Below are 12,095 nucleotides of genomic sequence, written 5' to 3' on the forward strand. Positions count from 1 at the left end.
ACTGCGTGCCCTTGATAAGTATGTACCTGTCAAACAGGGAGGAAGTGGTCGAGCGAGGGAACCGTGGTTTACTAAATCAGTTGAAACACTTGTCAAGAGGAAGAAGGAGGCTTATGTAAAGATGAGCCATGAAGGTTAAGTTGGGGCGCTCGAGAGTTACAAGTTAGCTAGGAAGGACCTAAAGAGAGAGCTAAGAAGAGCCAGGAGGGGACGAGATGTCTTTGGCAGGTAGGACCAAGGATAACCCTAAAGCTACCTATGGATATGTCAGGAATAAAAGAATGACTAGGGTAAGAGTAAGACCAGTCAAGGACAGTAGTGAGGAGTTGTGCGTCGAGTCCGAGGAGATAGGAGAGGTGCTAAATTGATATTTTTCGTCAGTATTCACACAGGAAAAGGACATTGCTGTCGAAGAGAATACATAGGTACAGGCTACTAGCCTAGAAGGGCTAGAGTTTCAAAAGGGGGAGGTGTTAGCAATTCTGGAAGGTGTGAAAATAGATAAGTTCCCTGGGCCGGATGGGATTTATCCTCGGATTCTCTGGGAAGCTAGGGAGGAGATTGCTGAGCCTTTGGCTTTGATCTTTAAGTCATCTTTGTCTACAGGAATAGTGCCAGAAGACTGGAGGATAGCAAATGTTCTCCCCTTGTTCAAGAAGGGGAGTAGAGACAACCCCGGTAACTATAGACCAGTGAGCCGTACTTCTATTGTGCGCAAGGTCTTGGAAAGGTTTATAAGAGATAGGATGTATAATCATCTCGAAAGGAATAACTTGATTAGAGATAGTCAACACGGTTTTGTGAAGGGTAGGCCATGCCTCACAAACCTTATTGAGTTATTTGAGAAGGTGACCAAACAGGTGGATGAAGGTAAAGCCGTTGATGTGGTGTCTATGGATTTCAGTAAAGCGTTTGATAACGTTCCCCACGGTAGGCTATTGCAGAAAATACGGAGGCATGGGATTCAGGGTGATTTAGCAGTTTGGATCAGAAATTGGCTAGCTGGAAGAAGACAAAGGGTGGCGGTTGATGGGAAAAGTTCAGACTGGAGTCCAGTTACTAGGATGGGTGAGGAAATTTGCAGATGACACTAAAGTCAGTGTAGTTGCGGACAGTGCGGAAGGACGTTACAAGTTACAGAGGGACATAGATAAGCTGCAGAGCTAGGCTGAGTGGTGGCAAGTGGAGTTTAATGCAGAAATGTGTGCCGTGATTCGTTTTGGAAGGAATAACAGGAAGACAGATTACTGGGCTAATGGTAAGATTCTTGGTAATGTGGATGAACAGAGAGATCTCGGTGTCCATATACATAGATCCGTAAAAGTTGCCACCCAGGTTGAGAGGGATGTTCAGAAGGCGTACGGTGTGTTAGCTTTTATTGGTAGAGGGATTGAGTTTCGGAGCCATGAGGTCATGTTGCAGCAGTACAAAACTCTGGTGCGGCCGCATTTTGAGTATTGCGTGCAATTCTGGTCGCCGCATTATAGGAAGGATGTGGAGGCATTGGAAAGGGTGCTGAGGAGATTTACCATAAAGTTGCCTGGTCTGGAGGGTAGATCTTATGTGGGAAGGCTGAGGGACTTGAGGCTGTTTTCCTTAGAGAGAAGAAGGTTAAGAGGTGACTTAATTGAGGCATGCATGATGATCTGAGGATTAGATTGGGTGGACAGGGAGAGCCTTTTTCCTCGCATGGTGATGTCTAGCACGAGGGGACATAGCTTTAAATTGAGGGGAGATAGATATAAGACAGATGTCAGAGGTAGGTTCTTTACTCAGAGAGTAGTAAGGGCGTGGAATGCCCTGCCTGCAACAGTTTTTGACTCGTCAACATAAAGGGCATTCAAATGGTCATTGGATAGACATATGGACGATAAGGGAATAGTGTAGATGGGCTTTAGAGTGGTTTCATAGGTCGGCGCAACATCGATGACCGAAGGGCCTGTACTGCGCTGTAATGTTCTATGTTCTAAGTCTTGAAAAAAACTTTAACAGAAGCACATCAGGTTAAAGTCACGACTGAGAGCAGTTATTAGTTTAAAATCATCAAAGAATCGACTTACAGTCTTTAGATTACAGATAGAGAGACTAATACCACATCTGCTATGACTGCAGCTCTCCAGCTCTGAAAACGAAACTAAAACACACCTTGCAGCAAACAGACTAAAATGTAAGTAAAAGGCTGACGGACAGCCCAGCTCCACCCACACTCTGACATCACTTATAAACACCCATTTCTTCAATGTGCAATTCTTAAACACCCATTTCTTAAAGCTACTCTCACATGACATCTCTCCCCCCCCCCCCCCCCCCCCCAAGAAAAAAAAACCATCAACTTCAAGATGGTTTCATTTTTCACCTTTTCACTATCCTTTAAGAAATGCACACAGTAAATATACCTTTTCGCTTCAAAAAACCAACACAGGCAAACAGGTATAACAATATATTCCATTTTGTTTCTTCTTCTCCAACTGAAATCCTTCTCGATTGACAGTCACTTTGAACAAGTAGGTCCTTGCACGACCCATCCATTTCTCTACGCCGCTGCATTTCTCTTTAAAGTCAGATATATTAGTTCAATCTGATCACAGAGTTCCCTGCTATTCTCCAACACAGGAGCATTGTTTATCACAGTTTCAGGCTGTCAAATGCCTGTTGAAAGTCCGCTGTCCACTGAAATTGTCGACGTTTGTTCAGCAAGTCTATCAGTGGAGCAACAACGCTTCAAATATTCGATGCAAATTTCCGGTAAAATCCACTCCTACCATGAAATCTCATTATTTCCGGTCGTGTCGAGGGTATCGCAAACTCCCCAATAACTGTTGGTTTCTCATCGCATGTGACCATTCGACCCTGTCCGAGTGTATGGCCAAGGAAAGTGACTTGGGCTTTCCCAAATTCCCATTGGCTAGGTATACCACCAAACCCTCCTCCTGAAGTCGATCGGATAACTCCATCAGATGTTTTAAATATTCTTTTCATGTCTGGCTGAAAATTATCAGATCGTTGATGGATACAGCACAATTGGGTAACCCTGAAACAACTTTGTTAGTTAACCGTTTGAATGTGGCTGGGGCGTTTTTCATGCCAAATGGCTTAACGTTTAATTGGTATACAACATCTGGAGTCACAAAAGCTGAAATCTCCTTCGCCCTTTCGGATAAAGCACCTGCCAGTAACCTTTATGTAAACCAAGTTTGGAAATAAAAGCTGATTGTCCCACTTTCTCAATGCAATCCTCCAAACGTGGGATAGGATAAGAGTCGGTTCTTGCAACTGCATTAACATAGAACATAGAACATAGAACATAGAATGATACAGCGCAGTACAGGCCCTTCGGCCCACGATGTTGCACCGACATGGGAAGTCAAAAAACAAAAGCCATCTAACCTACACGATGCCATTATCATCCAAATGCTTATCCAATAAACTTTTAAAATGCCCTCAATGTTGGCGAGTTCACTACATTTGCAGGTAGGGCATTCCACGGCCTCATCACTCTTGCGTAAAGAACCTACCTCTGACCTCTGTCCCATATCTATTGCCTCTCAGTTTAAAGCTATGTCCCCTCGTGCTAGCCATTTCCATCCGCGGGAGAAGGCTCTCACTGTCCACCCTATCTAACCCTCGGATCATTTTGTATGCCTCTATTAAGTCTCCTCTTAACCTTCTTCTCTCTAACGAAAACAACCTCAAGTTCATCAGCCTTTCCTCATAAGATTTTCCCTCCATACCAGGCAACATTCTGGCAAATCTCCTCTGCACCCGTTCCAAAGCTTCCACGTCCTTCCTATAATGAGGTGACAGAACTGTACGGAATACTCCAAATGCGGCCGTACCAGAGTTTTGCAACATGGCCTCATGACTCCGGAACTCAATCTCTCTACCAATAAAGGCCAACGCACCATAGGCCTTCTTTATAAGCCTATCAACCTGGGTGGCAACTTTCAGGGATCTATGTACATGGACACCGAAATCCCTCTGCTCATCCACACTTCCAAGAATTTTACCATTAGCCAAATATTCCGCATTCCTGTTATTCCTTCCAAAGTGAATCAACTCACACTTCTCTACATTAAACTCCATTTGCCATCTCTCAGCCCAGCTCTGCGGCTTAACTATGTCCCTCTGTAACCTGCAACATCCTTTAGCACTGTTGACAACACCACCGACTTTAGTGTAGTCTGAAAATTTACTCACCCACCCTTCTGCGCCCTCGTCTAGGTCATTTATAAAAATGACAAACAGCAACGGCCCCAGAACAGATCCTTGTGGTACGCCACTTGTAACTGAACTCCATTCTGAACATTTCCCATCAACCGCCACCCTCCGTCTTCTTTCACCTAGCCAATTTCTGATCCACAGCTCTAAATCACCCTCAATCACCAGCCTCCGTATTTTCTGCAATAGCCTACCGTGGGGAATCTTATCAAACACTTTACTGAAATCCATATACACCACATCAACTGCTCAACCCTCGTCTACCTGTTCAGTCACCTTCTCAAAGAACTCGATAAGGTTTGTGAGGCATGACCTACCCTTCACAAAGCCATGCTGACTATCCCTAATCATATTATTCCTATCTTGATGATGAGAAACCTTGTCTCTTACAATCCCCTCCAAGACTTTACCCACAACAGACGTGAGGCTCACCGGTCTATAGTTGCCGGGGTTGTCTCTACTCCCCTTCTTGAACAAAGGGACCACATTTGCTATCCGCCAGTCCTCTGGCACTATTCCTGTAGCCAATGATGACATAAAAATCAAAGCCAAAGGCTCAGCAATCTCTTCCCTGGCTTCCCAGAGAATCCTAGGATAAATCCCATCAGGCCCTGGGGACTTAACTATTTACAGCCTGTCCAGAATTTCCAAAACCTATTCCCTACGTACCTCAATGCCATCTATACTAATAGCCTGGGTCTCAGCATTCTCCTCCACTACATTGTCTTTTTCCTGAGTGAATACTGACGAAAAATATTCATTCACTATCTCGCCTATCTCTTCAGACTCCACACACAACTTCCCACCCCTGTCCTTGACTGACCCTACTCTTACCCTAGTCATCCTTTTATTCCTGACATACCGATAGAAAGCTTTTGGGTTTTCTTTGATCCTACCTGCCAAATACCTCTCATGTCCCCTCCTTGCTCGTCTTAGCTCTCTCTTTAGATCCTTCCTCGCTACCTTGTAACTATCAAGTGCCCCAACTGAAACTTCACACCTCATCTTCACATAGGCCTCCTTCTTCCTCTTAACAAGAGATTCCACTTCTTTGGTAAACCACGGTTCCCTCGCTCGATGCCTTCCTCCCTGCCTGACCGGTACATACTTATCAAGAACACGCAGTAGCTGTTCCTTGAACAAGCCCCACTTATCCAGTGTGCCCAACACTTGCAGCCTACTTCTCCAACCTACCCCGCCAAGTCATGTCTAATGGCATCTAAATTGCCCTTCCCCCAGCTATAACTCTTGCCCTGCGGGGTATACTTGTCCCTTTCCATCACTAACGTAAACGTCACCGAATTGTGGTCACTGTCCCCAAAGTGCTCACCTGCCTCCAAATCTAACACCTGGCCTGGTTCATTACCCAAAACCAAATCCAATGTGGCCTCGCCTCTTGTTGGCCTATCAACATATTTTGTCAGGAAACCCTTCTGCACACATTGTACAAAAAACGACCCATCTAATGTACTTGAACTATATCTTTTCCAGTCAATATTTGGAAAGTTAAAGTCTCCCATAATAACTACCCTGTTACTTTCGCTCTTCTCCAGAATCATCTTCGCCATCCTTTCCTCTACATCCCTAGAACTATTAGGAGGCCTATAGAAAACTCCCAACAGGGTGACCTCGCCTTTCCTGTTTCTAACCTCAGCCCATACTACCTCAGAAGAAGAGACCCCATCTGGCATCCTCTCCGCCACCGTAATACTGTTCTTGACTAGAAGGGTCACACCTCCCCCTCTTTTGCCTCTTTCTCTGAGCTTACTAAAACACCTAAACCCCGGAACCTGCAACAACCATTCCTGTCCCTGCTCTATCCATGTCTCCGAAATCGCCACAACATCGAAGTCCCAGGTACCAACACATGCTGACAGTTCCCCTACCTTATTTCGTATACTCCTGGCATTGAAGTAGACACACTTCAAACCACCTACCTCAGCACTGGCCCCCTACTGCGAAGTCAAATCTGTGCTCCTGACCTCTATACTCTCATGCTCCCGTACCCTAAAACTACAATACCTTTTCCCATGCCCCTGCTGCATTATTTTAACCCCCCCCCCCATATAGCACTAACAAATCCCCCCCCCCCCCCCCCCCCCCGCTTCCCCCCCCCCCCCCCCCCCCCCCAGGATATTTGTGCCCCTCTGTTTGTTCTCGTTCTGAGCTTCCATCCTAGCTCCCTGAAAGCCTACCTGACATCCTTGTCCCCTTTTCTACCTATGTCGTTCGTGCTAATGTGGACCACGGCTTGGGGCTGCTCCCCCTCCCCCTTAAGGATGCGGAAAAGACGATCCGAGACATCACGTGTCCTTGCATCTGGGAGGCAACATACCAAACGTGAGTCTCTCTCGCTCCCACAAAATCTCCTATCTGTGCACTTGACTATCGAGTCCCCAATTACTAATGCTCTTCTGCTCTCCACCTTCTCTTCTGAGCAACAGGGACAGACTCCGTGCCAGAGGCCCGTACCCCATGGCTTACCCCTGGTAAGTCCCCCCCCCTCACAAGTATCCAAACCGGCATACTTGTTACTCAGGGGAACGACCGCAGGGGATCCCTGCACTGACTGCTTCTTCCCAGTCCCTCTTACAGTTACCCATCTATCTCCAATCTTTGGTGTAACTAATTCCATGAAGCTGCTTTCTATGACCCCGCCCCCCGCCCCCCCCCCCCCCCCCCCCCCGCGTCACCCCCTCCCCTGCCCCCCCCCCCCCCCAATGCCTCCCGAATGATCCGAAGTTCATCCAACTCCAGCTCCAGTTCCCTAACACGGTCTTGGAGGAGCTGGAGATGGCTGCACTTCCTGCAGGTAAAATCAACAGGGACACTAACGGCATCCCTCACCTCAACCATCCTGCAGGAGGAACATTGCACTACCTTCCCTGCCATCCCTCTAACTTCCAACCAAGTTCTGGTTAATAAATACATTTTTAAAATAATAATATAATATGGCACTTACCTCACACCAATGGGTCTTATTATTAGGTTAGAGGAGGAGGGTGGGTGGGAGACACTACACGTGTAGTGTCTCGAGTTCCCTCTCCACCAGAATTTATTGGGTTTTTTTTTTGTGGGGGGGGGGGGGGGGGGGGGGGGAGGGGGGGACCTTCCCAGAGGTTCGCGGGACGAACTTCCGGTTCCCGCCTTATATTTAAAAAAAAAACAGAAAAGAAGAACAGAATCGGGACCAGCTAAGTGTTTTTCAATCAAAAACTCACCTCCCGACAGGCCCCTGAATTCTGCTCCCGCCGAAATTCAGTGTAGGTGGGCTTTAGAGTGGTTTCACAGGTCGGCGCAACTTCGAGGGCCGAAGGGCCTGTACAAAGAACAACAAACAAAGAACAAAGAACAAAGAAATATACAGCACAGGAACAGACCCTTCTGCCCTCCAAACCCGTGCCGACCATGCTGCCCGTCTAAACTACAATCTTCTACACTTCCTGGATCCGTATCCCTCTATTCCCATCCTATTCATGTAATTGTCAAGATTCCCTTAAATGTCACTATCGTCCCTGCTTCCACCACCTCCTCCGGTAGCGAGTTCCAGGCACCCACTGCTCTCTGCGTAAAAAACCTGCCTCGTACATCTACTCTCAACTTTGCCCCTCTCACCTTAAACCTATGCCCCCTAGTAATTGACCCCTCTACCCCGGGGAAAAGCCTCTGACTATCCATTCTGTCTATGCCCCTCATAATTTTGTAGACCACTATCAGGTCGCCCTTCAACCTCCTTCGTTCCAGTGAGAACAAACCGAGTGTATTCAACCGCTCCTCATCGCTAATGCCCTCCATACCAGGCAACATTCTGGTAAATCTCTTCTGCACCCTCTCTAAAGCCTCCACATCCTTCTGGTAGTGTGGTGACCAGAATTGAACACTATACGCCAAGTGTGGCCTAACTAAGGTTCTATACAGCTGCAACATGACTTGCCAATTCTTATACTCAATGCCCCGGCCAATTAAGGCAAGCATGCCGTATGCCTTCTTGACTACCTTCACCACCTGTGTTGCCCCTTTCAATGACCTGTGGACCTGTACTCCTAGATCTCTCTGACTTTCAATACTCTTGAGGGTTCTCGCATTCATTGTATATTCCCTACCTGCATTAGATCTTCCAAAATGCTTTACCTCACATTTGTACTGTGCTGTCATGTTCTATGTTCTATGTTCTGTCCCCTCTTACCGTACAGAAGATACCTTCCCTGTGGACCAATTGGAACTCCGCCCTCCGACTCTGCTCCCAGTCAGCTGCACTCTCTGTAAACTCCTGGCTCCCTTCCCGGTCTTTGCGGATATGTAGGAAACGAAATGAAAGGAGCACCTTACTCCCTCCTCACCGAACTCCCTCAGTTAGCAAACTCTCACTGTAGCACTCAAATGCACCAAATTAGGCCAGTTTTCAGAGGCTAGAGTCACAGTATAAAAGTGATCCCCAACAGTGCAAACAAAGTCTGCACTGTTGGGGATCACTTTTATACTGTGAATCTAGCCTCTGAAAACTGGCCTAATCCAATTAACTAATTAACAAGCTCCAGCTGCAAGTGCTTACAAGTAGAAGCTTTGTTTAAAGCTGATTGAAAATTCACCTTCTTCTAAACCAAACAGCAAATCTTAAGTTAATTAACTAAATAAAAGAAAGACTATACTTTAGATAAAAATGAACCCTTCTACTCCTTCAGTCACCAAACTCTCACCATAGCACTCGAATGCACCAAATTTAGCACTCAGGGCAAAAGTGTTGATGTAAGTGGCGATGGAGAGTGATCCGAGTGCTGATCCTTGTGGAACACCACTCCCCACCTTCCAACAATCAGATTAAATCCATTTTACTCCGATCGCTGTTTTCTCTGTGTGTTTCCAACTTGCTGACCATTTTGTCCAAAGATGTGCAGGTTCAGCGGATGGACCCTGCTAAATTGCTCCTTGGTTTCCAAAAGGTTCAGTGAGGTTACACGTATAGGGTGAATGTGTGAGTTAAGTTGGGTGCCCTTTCCATGGGCTGGTGAAAATTCGATGGACCAAACTGCATCTTTCGACGCTGTAAATCTCTGATATATGATGCTGTGTCCCCGAATGTCAGAATTATGTCAGATATGACTGACGGCATTCAGAAAATCGAATTGTTTTACATCTGTCATACTAGGTAAATATTCTTTTTCCGATAGTTATTGAAATAATTCAATCAACTCTGTCATGAATTTTTTTGGGGGAATATGTGCTGACTATTTATTCTAAGACCGTAAGGCCATAAGACATAGAAGCAGAATTATGTCACTCGGACCATCGAGTCTGCTCCGTCATTCAATCACGGTTAATATTTTTCTCATCCCCATTCACCTGCCTTCTCCCCATCTCCTCTGATCCCTTTATAAATCAAGAATCGATCTATCTATGTCATAAAGAAACTCAGCAATTTGGCCTCCACAGCCTTCTGGGGCAAAGTCTTCCACAGATTCACCACCCTCTGGCTGAAGAAATTCCTCCTCCTCTCTGTTTTAAGATATCGTCCCTTTAGTCTGAGATGGTGTCCTCTGGTTCTAATGTTTCCTACCAGTGGAAACATCCCCTCCACGTCCATTCTATCCAGGCCTCGCAGTGTCCTGTAAGTTTAAATCCTCTCTCCCTCCTCCTCTCCCTTCTAATCTCCAACGAGTACAGACCCAGAGTCCTTAATCGTTCCTCACACGACAAGCTATTTATTACAGGGATCATTCTTGGAAACCACTTCTGGACCCTTTCTAAAGTCAGCGCATCTTTCCTCAGGCACGGGGCCCAACACTGCTCACAATACTCCAAATGGAGTCTGACCAGAGGCTTCCATAGTCTCTGAACTAAATCCCTAGTCTTGTATTCCAGCCCGCTTGACATGAATTCTAACATTGCATTTGCCTTTCCAATTGCCGACTGGACCTGCACATTATACTCTGTGCTATTGGGTTTTGTTTTACCTTAGAAATGTCTTTCCTTTTTTCTTACTATTGACATTCTGTTTGGGAGATAGGTTTCTGGAATTGTTTCAATTTCTGTTTTAAATTTAAGAACAACTGCAACCAACTGTTTCTTTTCAATTCTTCGTTAATATTCTGGTGATGATCAGTGAATCGATAATAGAGTCTCTGCTGTTTCTAATTGTTAATTGTATGAATATTTGTGGTTCAAATCGATCCGCCTCCAGTAATGTCCCTCTACCTGGACCCCACCCTTTGGCCTTCTATCTGCTCTCGATCTTTTCATTGAGATCTGTCAGTGTGAAGTCGGCCATCCCAATTTCTCTGCCCTGCTCACCCACTCTCTTCCGTCTCCCTCTGTTCCTTCTCCAATCCTCTCTCTAATATCCAACCCTGACCTGTTGATCTATGCTGCTCACAAGCGCGGTGCCATTGTTGCCTGGCTATTGACCTCTTCCACACGGAGGCGGAGCGTCAACTCTCAGGCACATTCTGCTACCCCCCCCCCCCCCTGGGCCATCACCCCATCACCAAACATCATGACATTTTTGGCAGGACTTTCGCTGACCTCATCGACCCTGACGCCATTCCATCCCCACCCATACTGCTTATACCTCCTTTTCAAAATCCACAATCAGGACTGTCCCAGTAGACCCATTATTTCAGCCTGTCCCAGCCCCACCAAATCATATTTCCTCTCTTGACGCCTTCCTCAATCCCCTTGTGCTGCCCCTTCCCACCGTCATTCCTGATTCCCCTGATGCCATATGTCATACAGACAATGACCTTTTCCCTGGCCGTAACCGCTTAATCTTTAGTATGGATGTTCAAAAGCTCAACGCCTAAACCCCCAAATGGAAGGCCTGAGTGCTCTCAGCTTCTTCCTTAATCCGAAGCCCGGACCATCCGGGAACACACGCCGACCACCTCCACCTTTCTGACCTTGTGCTGACACTCAGCAATTTCTCCTTCAACTTGTCTCACTTCTTTCAAATAAAAATTGTGGCCATGGGTACGGTCTATCTATCATTTTGTGTGTTTTTGTGCACTTGCCTTGTTCTTGTTGAACTCAGGTCCACTCTCGCAGTTCATCTTTTGTTACAATGATTAATGTATTGTTGACATTTCATTTTTCTGCCTCGACCTGGAAACATGGAACGATTTTGCTTCCAATTTCCACCAGTCTCGCACCTTTACAGGGTCCGTCTCCGACATTTCTCGTCCCTTCCTTAACCTGTCGCTCTCCATTTCCAGCGATAGACTGACCACATATTCTTAACGATCCAAACGAATCCACAGCTGCGTCGCGTACAGATCCTTCCATCCTGCTTCCTATAAGGACTGAATCCCAATCTCCCAGTGTCTCCACCACCATCGCCAATGGTCTGATGCTGCACCTTGGAAAATGGCCCATTCTGGCGTGTCTGTCTTTTCCTTATCCGGGGTTGACCCCACCGTCTCCCTATGGTAGACAGGGCTCTCAAATCTTTTCAACTCATTTCCCACACCTGTCCCAGCTCATACTCCCCTCCCTCCCGAAACTAAATAGTGCCCCCTTGTCCTCAATTTCCACACCACCGGCTTTCACTTTCAAAGTATCATCCACCACCATATCTACCAACTCCAGCATGATGTCACCACGCAACACATATTCACCTCCCTTCAACCACCCCCACATTTACTGCTCTCTCCTTGATTGCCGTGTCCCCATCTCCATCACACCCAACACCACTTCCAATACCCACAACACATTCCTTGCAATAACAGACGGTGCCACAACTGTCCCTTTCCCCCCTCCCGTTTCATCATTCTCGGCAGCAATCTCTACTTTCTGCTGAAGCAGCGTTTCACTTGTACTTCGTTCAATTTGCTCTACTGTATTCGCTGCTGCCAATACCGTCTCGCCTACATTGGGAAATTAAACGC

Source organism: Scyliorhinus torazame, chromosome 20, assembly GCF_047496885.1.
Source record: "Scyliorhinus torazame isolate Kashiwa2021f chromosome 20, sScyTor2.1, whole genome shotgun sequence".
In the NCBI taxonomy this organism is placed as follows: Eukaryota; Metazoa; Chordata; class Chondrichthyes; order Carcharhiniformes; family Scyliorhinidae; genus Scyliorhinus; species Scyliorhinus torazame.